Genomic DNA, 16,320 nt, shown 5'->3' with positions numbered 1-16,320 from the left:
ACATGTGTGGGAGCCATGCCTCAGCACCCCGTTACCTTTAGCCAGCCACTTCTAAGACTTCTGAAGAACCAAACATAAGTAAGTTGCAATGAGGCTTAAACACCAGAGCACACATCCAAGCGTGTGCTGTCCCCTCTAAGTGGCACTCTGGTTTAAGGTCTTACGGGCAAGGGTCCCTGGCCCTGGAACTTCGCCCCAGCACCAGCACTGGCAGCGCATGCCTGCCCCTGAGGGGTTCATCTCCCCTCTCACCGGCCTGTTAATTAGAAAGCTCCTGACATCCGCCTCTTCCATTAAGAATTTCCTGAGGATAAGGAACAAGTAGCAACCTCTCCTTTGCCCATTTCACCACCCCCAGACTTCTGGAGGAATCACTTTGCATGTTCATTTACACCTACTCTTTTAGCAGCAAAATACCAACACATTTATATGCAACCTCAGGAATGGGATTTTTCTTCTGGGAGAAACCTCCCTGAAGGCTGGGGCTTAACCCTTTACACACCAGTCCTAGTTACAACTCACATTTATTGCACTCTCATGCTAAGCCTGGCAAGGCGCTAAAAGTTTCAATCCTTAATGTAACCTACAACAGGGGGACTGTAAGTTTCTCCATTTTTCAAATGAGTAAACTGAGGCACAGAGTTGCATGTGGGTGTACAACACAGACCTCCTGAAATGAGGAGGGTTGCTTGCCACCTGGCTAATTATCCCAGACGGTGGTGGTTACTGAGTTCTTGCCTCTCTTCCGTGGGTGTTCTGTCTTTGTCCTCACTGCCAAGCCCTCGGCTATCACTCCTTGCTGGTGCCAGGAGCCCCACTTCTGCTGCCAAATTTGCACAACCTATCTGCAGATGGCTGTAAAGCGATAACCAAGCTGGGCTGAAATGAGTGCACAGGCTATCACTGGACCACCACACCCCTGCCGTCCCAAGGCCACTAAAGCAAATGGGCTCTGGGACAGCAGCCTCTTCAGTTCAGTTGAAAAGATCACTTTGAGCATCTACTTCATACCAGGCACTGCCCTTGGTACAGGAGGAACAAAGACATATGCATCCCAGACCCTCAGGGAGATGTGATCTAATGGGCAGCTCAGGTCTCCCTGCAGTCGTCCCAGGTTCCAGCAGTTTTGGAGGTGTTTGCTACTCCAAGGACCCTGAGAGCTGGTTAGAAATGCAATCTCTCAGACCCACTCCCTAAGCTACCAAATCAGAACTTGCATTTCAGGAGATCCCCGGGGGAGGATCTGTACGCATGTGTTGGTCTAGACAGTTCAAAGATACCCACAGTATGACCTTAGAATATGAAAGGCACCATTACAGTATGCCAAGTACTTAATGTGCACACTTGCTGAGATGCATTCCTTTTCCCCATCCTTACTGCCTGCCCCTACTGCCACTTTGGCCCAATCCATATGACCTTATCTACCACATGCTCTTTAGAGAGCGATAAAGGAGTAACAGTCATAATGAACAGGCACGTTACAAAATGCACCCAATGTACACAACTACAATGGAAATGTGTCCTGCTTTGTGTGCTGCGTTTCCAGAAACAATACGCTTCAGTCGTCTTGTCCCCAGATTTGTCTTTTTATTTTACACAGCTTGCATCTTCAGGTGCAGGCCCTGCGTTAGGTCTAGACCTGGCAGCAATGTGGCCTTCAGGCCCCACCCCAGAACTGTAAGGAGCCCATACCTGTGCCCGCATGCACAGTAAAGTGTGCCCCACAGTTCGGTTCCTTCAAGGAAGTCTAGCAACAAGGGCAATTCCAGGAAAAGGTAAGAGAATTCAAATGTCTGAGACACTGCTCATTTGGATATGGGGAGTATTGCTTGCTCCCACAGAGCATCCGTGTGGAGAAGCCCATGCTTTCCCTCTGTCCCTGCTCCCAAGTGCCTCCCCAGGGCGGAATGGTGCTTTCTTCCTTCACATAGCAGGACCCTTTGCTGGAAAGAGACTCTTGCTGGGACCTCTGTGGGTCAAGGCCAGCAGCTCTTAGTAGACTCCAACTCTTCCAGCAACTCAAACGCTGCGCAAGGTGACTCAGCAAGACCTCCCTTGCAGATGCTCCACACGGGACCGCTCATGGGCAACCAGGAGCCACAGGAAAGTGATTTGGATTTGTGCAGAGAGCTTTCTCCTCCCCTGGGCACTGCCCTACACCAAATCACCCAAGAAACATGAGACAGCAATGCCCTCACCTTGACTCACCAGACCACAGAGTCTTTCGGTAATGAGGCCTGAATCCCAGCACAAATTAGATCTGATAATTTTCTAAAACTCTAATTGTATCCAACTCTCAGACCAGCAAGACAGACATTCTTCCCAGTTCAATAAAATTACTCAAAGAACTAATGAATGCTCTTGCTTAATTTCTCCCAAGATTGCCCTCTGGAAAGAAAGCAATCTGAAAAAGAAATGTCTTCCAACAAAAGTTAAAAAACAAAAACAAACAAACAAACAAACCCAGCGGCTGAAACTGTGAGGTTATAGATTTGCAGGGGAAGTGCGGTACACTTGCAATAACAGAGTCATCACTTATTTCAAACATTAACATATATAACAGCATAAGATCAAGTTCACGAGGTTTCTTCTCAAATACCAACAATGGTGGTGGTAATATTTGTAACGGTTTTTTTTTCTTTTTGAGATAGAGTCTCACTCTGTTGCCCAGGCTGGAGTGCAATGGCACAATCTCATCTCACTGCAACCTCCACCTCCTGGGCTCAAGCGATTCTCCTGCCTCAGCCTCCCGAGTAGCTGGGACTACAGCTACTCAGAAGCTGTACTGCACCACTACGCCCAGCTAATTTTTTGTATTTTTAGTAGAGATGGGGTTTCACCATGTTGGCCAGGCTGGTCTCTAACTCCTGACCTCAGGTGATCTGCCTGCCTTAGTCTCCCAAAGTGCTGGGATTATAGGCTTGAGCCACAGCACCCAGCCAGTATTTGTAACTTCTATATGAACTTTTAAGAATACTGTAAAGTAAGTACTCTGAATTCTCACAACAAATTTATTTTTATTGAGAAGCATAGTAAATAAAAGAAACTTCCAAAGAACAAGGACAGACTTTTGCACATTGTTTCAATAAATGAGGCCATTTATCTTGTTCTAGTTCTGTTATGTCACTATACCCTTGTTAGGCAGAGTCAATTCCCTTGATTTACAATTGTTTTGTGAATTATACACACGGACTAAAAGACATTTATTTTCTAAGAAAAGCAGAAAAAAACATTCAAGCATTTCTTAAGCAAAAATCCATCCAACCTTTTCAAGAAGAACTATTTAATGGTATAGCTGCTATTGTTAATATAGTTTCAACACCATTCGATTTTAACCCATCAGATTTAGTCAAAAAATAACATTTCTACGGGTATGTTTTCTCACTCTTCTTCCCAAAAATCCTTAACTCTTTCAGATAGGTTCTTCATCACATCACGCCAAATAAAATAAACTCAAAGAAAATCAGAGCACCGAAATTAACAAACGTGTGGCCCATTTCTAAAGACTCACATACAGCCTGACCAGGCCACCTTTGGGACACCAGTGTGTCAGGTTAACTAAGGACAGATACCCCAGTTTGCATAAGCAAACCACACTGGGGAATTCACACAGGTCTGCCCTGAAAACCTACTCACCTTCTTGGGCATCACCACAGAGAATAATGTCTCCTTCAGTCAGAAACTCACAAATCACCACAGAAAGAAACCTCGACTCCTCAACTTTCTTTGCCCTAACTGGTCTGGATGGAGAATTGACTCCCATTCCCTGGTGCTAGCAGTGAACATGAAATTCAGGACAGTGCGGTGAAGTTGCAGGTGAGGTGTGGCTCATATGTCTAAACATAGTGTGTTTTGCAAACTCCAAGTTGCCACCAGGAATTTTTCTTGTAATGAAATAGAAAAGAATAAAAACTATCTCAGTGTATCACAGATAGTAAAACTGAGTACTGTTTCATAAAAATTTTCATTTTAATCTATGTATCAACATGTGTGCCTCTGTGTGTGTACTTGATCACAATGTAAATTTGGGTCTTATTGTAGACTGCAGTCAAAGAAGTTTAAAAGCTGCCATCCTCAGGAACACCCAGTGAGTACCAGTGTGTGCGTGTAACCAGTAGCCCCATCCCAAACAGCCCAGAGAAAGGCTTTCCCAGCACCGGGCTTCCAGAATCCTGTGCTAAGCTGACAGTACAGAAGAGGCAGTCAACAGGGCTCTGAATCCCAAGTGCCTGAAGGAGGAAGGAAACAATCTCGCCAGAGGGGAAAGGACAGCTGTGACAGTCAGCCTCCCTGAATAAGATCACTGAGACCACGGATGGACATCTTCTGAGCTAACCTACAGTACAGGTAAGAATGGGAAGCTGCCTTTTTAGACAACTATCCATTAGAAACCAGGACGACATATGAACAGTGCATGCTGGTAGCCTTGGATGCTCTAGAATGAGAAACCTTGGGCAAATCAGGCAAAAATTCTCAACCACAGGACAGGACACACTGGCCCAAAGGTTCTTTAACTACAGAGTAAGTAAGAAGAAGCTGTAATTTTACCCCATCTGGGAACATTAGGAAAAAGGCAACTTTCTGATACTCTGACTTCAGTAGAACCAAATTCTTCCGAAAATATAAATGTCAAAGTCACCCATTCACAGTATAATTTGCACCAAAGTGCAAAATCGGGTACATATGTGCACCAAAAACAAAATCAACCCGAACTGAGCTGCCAGAGCAAAATTACAACAGAAACTTAAAATAATATATTGTCCCATCATCCACCTGCCAAAACATTAGCTCAAAGACATGCCTCCTTTAAATACAGTTTTACTAATGATAAAAATAATCATTCAATAAATATTTGTTGAGCACTATTTTAGGTGCCACAAACACTGAGTGAGAAAACAAAGTCCAATTTTACCAATTTTTTCTTTCTGTGCAAATACATATATCTCATTAAGATAACACCGAATATGGAAAATTGCACCCAGATGGTTTCACTTTTAACATTAAAGTTTCTCCCATAAAATCAAATGCTCTTTGAAAACACCATTCTTACTGGCTACATAATATTCTAACATGGAAATGGTATCATGATTTACCGAAAGACACTCCCAAATGCTTACCACAAGATAAAAACACAAAGGAGAGACATGATTAAATAGAACGTTAGACCTAGATTCAGAGCCTTAAGGAAAAAGAAGGAAAAAAAGGAAAATACAACCTTACGAATGTCAGAGACCCCCCCTATTTTCCGCCACAGAGATGAATATCCACGTCCACACCACTGGCCACATCAAGCTCTAATTTGTGCATCTCCCTTTATAAGCCTCACTCCCTCTTTGATCGAAGAGAACATTGTCTGCCCAGAACAATACGTTTTCATTTCAATTTCCCTTCTTTTCAGGAAAGGAAATGTTTGCACTTCAAAGGGTTTCTTTGAAGAGTAGCCCTTCAGCTCTGGCCCGTCCAGGTTGGGCGTTACGTGGACTCAGCGGGGTGTGTGGAGTCTGGGCGGCTGCCCACCGAAGTCACTCTCAAGGCCAGCTCCTTCAAGGAGAGGGTCTGGGGCCGGAGCAGAAAAAACAAACACATGGAAAAATACTCAAGGCTTTTGATCATGACCTTCAGAGGCCCATTTTCACACATAATGTAGACCCACAGCTCAGGGAAACTGAGGTACAAATGATGGGGAGCTGAGGACAATGACGTAGTAGCTTCTAAGAACAAAATCCTTCCAGAAACCAGACTCGCTTAGCAAAGACCCGTCCTGGGTGAGGAAATGGGAGAGCCACTCTTACAGCTGTTATGACGAAGGGACCACCTCAGCAGACAAAGCAGAGAAGTGAGATCCAAACTTCACTACCTGCACCAGTTTTAAAACCTTTCCCTGGGAACTTTTGAGATGCACAGTCATCAGCAAACAGCAAACTTCACCTGGTAAAATTTCACATTTTATTTCTTCCGTAGCCCACTGGTAGGGGCCAAGAGGCTTATGAAAAGGCAAGTCTAACAACCGCATGAAGCACCCAAGAGGTCATTGACACGGGGCCAGTGCTGTTTCCCTCAATCACGCTCCAGGCCCCATCCTTCACCTCTGCCAAGTCCAGGAAGCAAGGGGTATAGACCAGACAAGAGTGGGCCTGCAACATTTCTTTTCAAGTCTCAAACAAGTTCTGGATATTTATTAACAATCTCCACCCTTCCCCACCCGGAGGATATGCACCACAAAGGCACCACCAAGGCTGGTTAAGTCCGCCTGCTCGATGGGCACCTGCCCAAGGGGTGGTCAGGAGCATGAAAGACCTTCAGCTCCAGACAGGGCCAGCTCCTCCCACAGCCTCGGGACTCAGCTGCGGGGCTCCTGCCTGGTGTGTGGGTGGTAGAGGGACCACGGGACTGCGTAGCCAGGTCACCAGAGCTGAAGGAGCTGAGAAAGTCTTCCCACCACCTTTCTGGTCGATTACTCAGCCTCTGAACTGGAATTATGAATGGTTTTTATTTTCTCCTTCTTTTAATTTTCTGTAGTTTCCAAAATTTCCACAACAAACATTCTAACTTTTAGAAACACTTTTTCTTAAAAAGGCTTATGAGGTAGAAAATTAGACTACAGCTTTTTTGAAAGAACCCCTACACTGCACAACTCCTTCTCCAAAAATACTTAGCTATAAAGGACATTATGTGGACGACTGCAAGTCGAATATGGACAGTCTAGCAATCTGACTTTGCTGTCGTACCATGGTTATATGAGAGAAGGTCCTTGTTCTTAGGAAATATACACTGAAGTACAGAGAGCAAATAAAAGGGTATGATATCTTCAGCTTACTCTCAAATGGTTCAGAAAAAATGTGTATGTCTGTGTGCATGTGAGTTTGTGTGTGGGTGGAGAGAGAATAGAAGGAGGCAAAACATAAACCACCTGCACATCTGAGAAGAGGGTACTCAGGAGTTCCTTGTACTCCTGCAACTTTTCTTTTCTTTTTTTTTTTTTTTTTTGAGACAGCATCTCACTCTGTCACCCAGGCTGGAGTGCAGTGGTGTGATCTCAACCCACTGCAACCTCCGCCTCCCGGGTTCAAGTGATTCCTGTGTCTCATCCTCCCAAGTAGCTGCGACTGCAGGCATGTGCCACCAACACCTGGTTAACTTTTGTATTTTTAGTAGATATGAGTTTCACCATGTTGGCCAGCGCTGGTCTCAAACTCCTGGCCTCAAGTGATCTGTTTGCCTCGGCCTCCCAAAATGCTGGGATTACAGGTGTGAGCCACCATGCCTGGCCTCTGTAACTTTTAACTTTGAAATGTTATCCAAAACTGCTGAAAAAGAAGAGGGGAAAAGGAGAAGGGCAAAAGGGGTTAGGGAAGAGTTTTCCTAACTCTAATTGCCAGTCTTTCCCAGGGGGCCTCCATGGGGTCCCAGAAACTGCACCCTAATGCCTCAGCTCCTGGACCAGGCCTCGTCCCAAGGGAGGGCAGGAGGTGTCCCTCACACTGTGGGAAAGCTGCGGGCCAGGAAGACACTCCCAAGTCACTTTGGGGAAGATGGGCCCTTGCTGCAGGCCCTGGTGTGGACAGCTCCTGCCCCAGGCTCTCCGAGAGTGTTAAAGAAGCATCCTCTATGGAAAGGCGGCACCTCTGCAAGATATTGTAGAAATCATCAAAGCCAAGCCAAGGGCAGGACAACAGAGGCCACTGGCCTTAAGAAGGATGGAATACACAAAAGGAAGCTGACTTTCCCCTACGAACAGTCTCTGGTTCCCACAAGACCCCTTGCAAAGGGGTCTCCCCAGGTGGAGATGGAGGTGGAGTGTGGGCATGGCTGGATGGTGATAAATCAGACAAAGCTCCCTTGTGGTCTGGGCAGGAGGCACTGCATCCAGCCAAAGGCTGGGGATGTAAATGCCAAACTACTGACCCAAAAAGAATGCAGCCCAGCCTCTGTCATACACCCTGGCTCCTGCCACTGGCCACGTCCCAGCGCAGCTGCCCCAGGGACCCCAGGGCTCCAGCTGTGCCAGATGCCTGGACTTGGGAGGCGGAAGACCTGCGTTCAGAGACAGCAGAGGGAAATCAGGGCAAAGAGAGGGGAGGCAGGGTGCCATCCAGCATTGGGGCGCATGACCGGTGCCAGCACCACTCGGACTCAGCCAGAAACAGAGGGACACAGGCAGATGGGCTTCAGATCTATCTGCCTCCCACTCAGTGTACACAGGGCAGGCCAGACCAGGCCTATACCGAGACAGGCTGGAGTCCAGGTAAAGGCAGACATCTAGGTTCCAATCTTCACTCGGCCGCTGACTGCCTACCTGTGTGCCCATGGGCCACCTGCCTCCCTCCCCCGTCAGTCAAAGCAGAAGGGCCGACCTCACTGGGTGGCTGGGAGGACTCAAATGAAACATAGATAAAGCGTCCAGTACATGCTGAGCACGAAATAAGTGCTTGCAAGGATTGATCTTACCTAGCCCCAGGGCCCCTCCCTTCCTTCCTACTTCGCCTAACAGACTTTGCTAATGGCACTCGGTAGGCAGACAAGATGCAGAGAAGGACACTTCGAAGACATCCGTAACAGATCAACAGCCACTCTGTGGGGAGGTGAGCCCCTGCCTTCTCACTGCTGCCCCCAGGTGGGTGTCACCCACCACCCCTGCCCTGTATGGAGGCATCCTATCCTACTGACACAAGCACGGGATGAGTGAGGTGGGAAACACACGGCCCAGAGTTTCAGCTTTTCAGCTTTGTTTTTTCTAAGACCCAAGGTCTTCAGAGTAATTTGAACAAAATGTTTGAGATGACTATAGCTAGGGCAGTCACTCCCGTCCTGCCTCCCACCAAACATACACACATACACATACACACACACATACACACACACACATACACACACACACAGAGCAAACACTAAGAAAGGGGCTGTGAGCTCTGTTTCCCAGGAGTCCTAGGAGTCACCAAGCCCAAGGTGTGTGGGTCTGAGACCTAAGCAAACCTGCACCCCATGGCCAGGGAACACCAGGATCCCAAAGAGAGATGGCTTCAAGTCCATCCAGGCAGTCAGAGCCAAAACAGCCCAGAGACTATTGTTCCTTCCCTCAGACCTAGGACCAGATGGGATGGTGAACCTGTCAGCAGATGCCTCAGAGGCCCACATCCCTCCTTCAGCACCCTGGGACTATGTGCCCCTCCTAATTCAGACACAAACCCAAGGAAAGAGCACAACATTTTAATGCCTTGGTAAAATGAGAGAGCGAAATTAAGTTGCTATAAAAATTATTTTTCTCAGGGCCAGGCTAAGTGGCTCACGACCGTAGCACTTTAGGGAGGCAAGGCAGGCAGATCACTTGAGGCCAGGAGTTTGAGACCAGCGTGGGCAACATAATGAGATCCCTCCTCTACCAAAAAATAAAAATAAAAATTAGCCGGGTGTGGTGGTACATACCTGTGGTTCCAGGTACCAGAGACATACCTGTGGTTCCAGGTACCGGAGACATACCTGTGATTCCAGGTACCAGAGAGGCTGAGGTGGAGGATCACTTGATCCTAGGAGGTGGAGGCTACACAAGCTGTGACTGCACCACTGCGCTCCAGCCTGGGTGCAATCCTGCTCCCAAAAAAAAAAAAAAAAAAAAAAAAAAAAAAAATAATATAATATTTGATATACGTAAGGGGAGATACATATATTTAGGTACAGTTGCCACGTATACACACACACACACACATAGACATATCTATTTCTCCCACGCCTAAATCAAGGAACTGAGCCTTCTTTCCAGTATAATAGTCAACACTTATATGCAACATTTAGACTTGTGCCAGAGGCTGTGTTAAATCCGTAGCATGGATTATCTCATTTAAATCCTCTCAGTCCCATAAGGTAGGCACTAGAAGTCAATTATCATGCAAACAATATGAAAAAGAATTTAAATGTGGTTCCAAGGACTATCAGAAAAAACACTGATCCCATAAGTGGAACCCACTCTGGGGCTCTGCTCTTTCCGCCAGCAGGGGTCATGACGTCTCATGTGACCCCACAGCGTAGAGGCCCCATAACCTCATGTTGCAGAGGCCCCACATTGAGCAGAGGCCACTCCCGGAGTCACCACTGCTAGATGGTCTCGACAACGCAGAACTCTCTGTGCAGGACACGGGGATCCACTTCTAAAGAAACAGGAAAGCAGCTGGTTGTCCTCACAGCCAAGAACCCGATCTGAACAAATATTCTGAAGAAAGCACTGCAGTAGGAATATGGAAAGCTAGGAAACAAAATTGCCATGCCCTCTGTGCCCCCAGGAAAGGGAGGGGCAAGGGGACAATCAGAAAAAAAATGGAGAGACAATGTAGCCACACATAGTCCTACTAGAAGAAGGGACCTCCTGTACCACCTCCAAATAAACCCCCAGGTTTCCTTGCTCTTGACTTGCGGTTGCCACGGTCAGAACTGCAGGCTGCTAACAAAAGGACTGATCTCAAGAGAGAAATTTAAATGCATGGACTTGGTGCCTTTATTCTTTCAAAGAACATTATGGACTCCATGCTTCCTAACTTCACTACTGTGAGGCTGAGAGGGACAGGCTCTCCCAATATATAGATGGAGCCAGTGTATAAGGTTCAGGAAGTCTAAATTACCTCAGAGAGAAGCAAAGCCAGGATTCCAGAAGCCAGGAGCAGTGCTGTTCCCAGTATTGGTCCTAACTCCCCTCAGTTCCTCAAAGCAGCATCCTTCGTTTCAAGGCAGATAATCATCCCATTCTGCATTGAAGCTGTGAAAGCCTCTTCCCTCAGTCACATGGCTCTGGCTCCAGTTATCCAGTGTATTCACCAAATGCAATACCTGCCATTCCCCACTGTTTCTGACAATAATTACATGAAAAAAGCTCAATGAAAACCACTGGGTGTGGCAGGAGGGGCCAACCGCAGACCAGCCAGAATCTAGTCCATGTACCTGGGATGACCAAAGCCTGACCAATGGGCCAGTTAAACGGCATCCCCCAGGTCTGCCAATGCTGCACATCTGAACGAATGCCTTGGGAGAGAATTGAACACGACTAGCAAGCCACCAAATCACTTTCCCAGTTTTATGCCCATCCTTCTGGTAATTCCATTTGGCAAATGCACTAAACCTGACTTGACAGATCATGACCCACACTGAACCACAGGGGTGGTTATTTTCAAGGCTGCTTTGTAGTTGGGTATGGGGGTGGGGGAGGAGGCAGATTATGGCAAAACAGAAAGGGAGGCCACTAAAGTTTATCACAAGGCAGATAATCTGCCGCAAATGAAGCTACTACTCTGTTCCCTCACTGGAAGAGAGGTCCAAACCCTGGGGTGGATAGCAGGATGGCCAGGGATCTGATGCCTCCCCACCCAAGGCCTGGGAAACCCGAGGGGAGGCAGATGTCCTGAGGATCCAGGAATACCCCAGGACCTTTGAACCCCATGTTTAGAGGGTCCCCATTCCACAGGACAAGCCCACCGCCAGGCGGCCCACTAGAAGGCGGCAGAGGAGCAAAGGGAGGCCATGGGCAGCAAGGAGACAGAGGTTGAAGAGACCCCCCAGATTTGGCGAGAGGAGCCAGTAAAGCTAGGTGAAGGGGAAGGATGCCAGCACCGTGGACGGCTGGCTGCAACACGCAGGCAGGCACCTGAGAGGGGCCCCAAGAAGACACGTCTTCCAGCCCTGACTCTGGGGATGAGAGTTCTAAAAAGGGCAGTTGTGACTTTCAAAAAGTCCCTCTTCCATCCAGCAGGTTCTTTGCTCAGCCTTCCCATCTCATTAATACAGCAACTCCAATGTGCTTGGAGTCACATTTGACCTTTCTCACCCTCCCATGAATCCACCGGCCAATCCTATTGGATCTGCTTTAAAATCTATCCAGGTCTGCACGGCCCAACTATACAGAAAAATACCACATCCCATCGGAAGGTCTTGCTTGGAGTGAGGACCAAGAAGCAGGTGGAGTGATAGGCATCTCTGAAGATGCCTCTGGAAGAGATAACTCCGAGACCCAAGTATCTCCAAGGTTTAGAGGGAAAAAAATATTTTTCTCTATAACAAGGATGCACTTACTCACATTTCAAATTTGTCCCTTGGAATAACAGCAATCTCTCCAAATACATGGTTGATAATGAGAAAGGATTAATTTAATTGGACATACTTCTGAGCCCTCCAACATAGTTACCTATTTGTATGGACTTTGGTTAAAATAAACTACAGACCAGCATAATCAATCAACATGTATTTAATTCCATCAAAGAATGAGTTTTTGTACCAAATAGAAAATTGAAACTCCCTGAAGTCAACAACCTTGTCTTTCAACCCTTTTTTTTTTTCACCTAAAGTAATCATATGCACAGAAGCACGTGGCTCTAGGATCCAGACCCAGACAAGGGAGTACATTTCTGATCCACTTATTAAGCCCTGTCCTCTTTACTCAAAACTCCTTTGACATCCTTTGAATTTTACCTTTATAATAATTAAATGTGATCGTAATATGCTAAATCTATTTTTAAAACCATTTTAATCTATTGTTGACCTTTCCCCTAAGTTTCTATTCTGTTCGTGTGACTTAAATAAGACCTTTTATTTTAATAACAGAAAGGTGTGTTCATATAAAAATCATGGTAATTTCCACTGACACCAACTAAAAATACCAGAGGAATAAATGTATCATGGTTTCCTATTATCTGAACCAAACATAAAGGGCAAGAAATATTAAGAAAAATCCCAAATAAATTATAATTCGAATTAAATACAATTAGGGCATTCAGCCAGAGGCCGACATATACAACTCTACTAGTTGAATGGGAGATAAAAGGCACATATTTTAGGGAGATACACCTGGGATTGAAATCCCAACCATCTGGTAACTATCTGGACTAAAACCCAACACATGAGGGCATGGCGGTGATGACGTAAGTATTGGGAAATGCAGGTTATTTATTTTTTTTCCTAAAGGCACATGTCTGACTATCCCAGTCACACAAGTCAAACACAACTGCTATCTGGTTCCCCCATCCCCTGGAAAGGGTCAGGAGCTGAACCAACAGGCCGAACTACATACAGTGCAGTTCAACTACAGGAGCTGAACTACAGTGCAGCTGCCGCTCTGTGTACACGAAGGTTTTAGAATGACTGTGACCTGCCCATGCCCGGGAAGTTATCTACTACGCAGAAGGGAACACCCTGAGAATACGGTGTCTTTCCAAAGGCGGAAGAACTTCCTCTCACTCCAAACCATGTGGAGGGCCTGAGGAACCCGGCCTTTTCAGGCCACACTGGGTCACAAAGAAGCCCACCTAGGGGAGACTTCCTCGAAGCAATCTTGGGGACCCAGACGAGAGGTGCAGGCGGCGCGTCCCGGGTTCTAGGGACAAGCGGAGGGCTAGTTGCTCTAGGTCAGGGCGACCACCGGGCGGGGATGGCAGCAGAGTCCCCGGGCGGGCCACCTGCCGCGGGACCACCCTCCGGGCGGCCGGGCAGGGTCCGCACCCAAGGCTGATGACACATCCCCAGACCTCGTGGCGGGGCGGGGTGCTCTGCACCGCGCCATGTAAGGGAAGGTCTCCTCGCTGCCAGCGGGCTCCGGATGCCTCCCGGGCTGGCCAGCGCGCCCGCCGCCGGCCCACGCACCCCGACCACCCCGTGCGTAGCGGCGCGCGGGTCCCCGGACAGGCGCGCGGGGCGGGCATCGCCAGGTCGCCCACGCTTACTCACTCGGTGTTGCATCATACACCACGCCGCGGCTTCAAGGAGCCAAAATGGACTCCGTGGAGGCGACAGCCGCATGGGCACCGGCCCCGCGCGCCCACTCCGGGTCCCGCCCGGTCCAGGTCCTGGCCCTTCCCGGAGGATGGCAGCGCTCCCGGCGCGGGGGCCCTCGCCACTCCCGCGCCGCCCTCCCGCGGCCCCACGCGGAGCCAGGGCCCCCTTCGTGATAACCCGGGCCCAAGGAGCTGCCCCCTGCGTTGGCGGGGGCCGGGCACTCACCGAGCCGGCGGCGGCGGGGCTCCAGCAGGACAGCGGACGGACAGACAGGCGGACGCGCTCAAGGACCAACGGACGCTTGGCCGGGGAGACTGGGCGGGGCGGGGGCGCGGCGTGCGGGGAGAGGAGTGGAGGCTGCGGTTAGCAGGAGCCGGCGGCCGCGTGCGCGCCTGCCAGGCGGTTGACCAGCTGCTAGCGGTTGACTCGCTGCTCACACCTGCCCGCGCTGACTGAATGGGCGCGGAGGACTGGCGGAATTCGGCGCCAGGTTTCATCAGCCGCGCGCGCCGGCCCCCGCCCTCGCGCCCAGCGAATCACGAAAAAGGATGAGGGCGCCCGCCTACGGACTAGGCGCCCCGCCAGCTCGGCCGGTCACCGGCCGGGCCCAATGGGAGCGCGGCGCGGCGGGCGGCTGCCAGCCCAGAGGCGGCGGCCGAGTACCGACGCGCCCTTGGTGGGCGGGGCAGCTGAGTCTTCGCGCGCCCGGCGCCTCAACCTGCGGTTCCCGTAGCGGGCGGGCGGGCTGCACCTCCGCTCGCCTTCTCAGTGGCTCCGCAGGCGTGTGGCCGCTTCTCCGCCAATCTGAGCCCGCCGCGCCACAGCATCCTATGGTCCTCTGCAGATCCCACAGCGCCCCGGCCAGAACTAGTGCCGCAGGTCCGGCTGTGCCAACCCCGTCCCGGCGGGCCCCAGGGAGCTCACGCGGAGCTCGTGACCAGCTTTCCTTCTCCAAAATAAAAGATCTGGTATGCACTTAAAGGGTTTAAATTGTCTTTTCTTTTTAGAGACAGGGTGTTGCCCTGTTGTCCAGGCTGGAGCGCAGTTCACTTTAACTCGAAATCCTGGTCAAGCGATCCTCCCGCCTGGGCCTCCCAAAGCGCCCTAGGATTACAGGCCTGAAACACTGCACCGGCCTAAAAACTACTATAAATCTTCATGTCTTTGTTATTGGATTATTTTATTGCTATTCCCTTGCCCTTGCTAATACTTTATCCTTGCCAGTTGTCAGAAGAGCCCCAAAGCTTGAATCTACCAGTGCCCCCTTGGCGGTGGCAAATGCACAAACAGCTAGTCAGAACGGCTCACTTTTGCAGTTACCTCCCAGGAAGTGGCAGAAACTTCAGTCCTGAATCACACCGTGCTCACCTCTTAAGCTCCTTCCTTGTCTCCTTTTGTACCAAAAACCAAGCAAGAATCATAATCTTTAAAGATCCAGTGATCTGGCACTTGGGATAGGTAAGCAGGGCATAAATTAATACTACCATCCTTCTTCTATCTTGTAGGAAAACAAAAACGGTGGACGGTGTCCGTGGCCTTTGAATCCTTTCTACAGGTCCTTCTCAAATGTCAGCTGCTGAACTATTCCCTTGGAATTAGACTAGCAATTTATAAAGTACATAACTGCATGGTGCTAGCTTCAGAAAAGTGTTTTGTTGTTGCTGCTGTCGTCATTTGTTTGTTTTTTAGAGACAGGGGTCTCACTCTGTCACCCAGGCCGGAATGCAGTGGTACAATCATAGCTCACTGTAACTTCAAATTCCCAGGCTCAAGTGATCCTCCTGCCTCAGCCTCCCAAGTAGATAGAACTACAGGCTTGTGTCATCACGCCTAGTTAATATTTTTTTTTATATATAGACAAGGGTTTTTGATATGTTGCATAGGCTGGCCTCAAATACCAGCTGTCTTGCGATCATTTTGCCTCAACCTCCACTAGCATCTAGGACTACAGGGATGAGCCACCATGCCCGTCCCCAGAAAAAGCTGTAATGAACACAGGCTTAGCAGTTGTAAAATGCGTTTTTGTTTTTGTTTTAGAGACTGGGTCTCACTCTGTCACCAAGTTGGAGTGCAGTGGCAACATCATAGCTCACTGCAGCCTTGAACTCCTAGGCTCAAACAATCCCCTCACTTTAGCCTCCCCAGTAGCTGGAAATATAGGCGAGCACCATCCTGCCCAGCTTTGTAATGTGCTTTGAACAGTGCCTGACATCATTGTAAGCCGCCATATATGCTTTGTTTTAAAACAGCAAATCTGGCTGGTCACGGTGGCTCACACCTGTAATCCCAGGACTTTGGGAGGGCGAGGCGGACAGATCATGAGGTCAACAGATTGACACCATCCTGGCCAACATGGTGAAACCCCATCTCTACTAAAAATACAAAAATGATCTGAATGTGGTGGTGCACGCCCCTAGTCCCAACTACTTGGGAGGCTGAGGCAGGAGAATTGCTTGAACCCAGGAGGCGGAGGTTGCAGTTAGCCAAGATTGGACCACTGCACCCCAGCCTGGTGACAGACGGAGACTCCGTCTCAAAATAAAATAAAAGAAAGAAAGAAATAAATAAAACAAC

General features: G+C 48.8%; 1 protein-coding gene across 3 annotated transcripts in view; it reads right to left on the bottom strand.

The window, feature by feature from the left end:
• SLC7A1 (solute carrier family 7 member 1) overlaps positions 1–14,262 on the bottom strand; it is an 86,133-nt gene extending 71,871 nt beyond the window's left edge. The window contains exon 1 of one of the 3 annotated variants that reach the window (XM_017848473.1): positions 13,972–14,262. The gene's annotated coding sequence lies outside the window, so the exon portion shown is untranslated. Of the gene's footprint in view, positions 1–5,215; positions 5,235–13,698; positions 13,952–13,971 lie in introns of those variants that run through there. The other 2 variants (XM_017848474.1, XM_017848476.1) reach the window with 2 other exon arrangements.
• Between the last annotated feature and the right edge of the window lie 2,058 nt (positions 14,263–16,320).

The sequence above is a fragment of the Rhinopithecus bieti genome, unplaced genomic scaffold (assembly GCF_001698545.2).
Source record: "Rhinopithecus bieti isolate Rb0 unplaced genomic scaffold, ASM169854v2 scaffold_28547, whole genome shotgun sequence".
Lineage (NCBI taxonomy): Eukaryota > Metazoa > Chordata > Mammalia > Primates > Cercopithecidae > Rhinopithecus > Rhinopithecus bieti.
The sequence above is the reverse complement of the archived record's forward strand: the minus strand, read 5'-3'. Positions and strand labels throughout refer to the sequence as shown.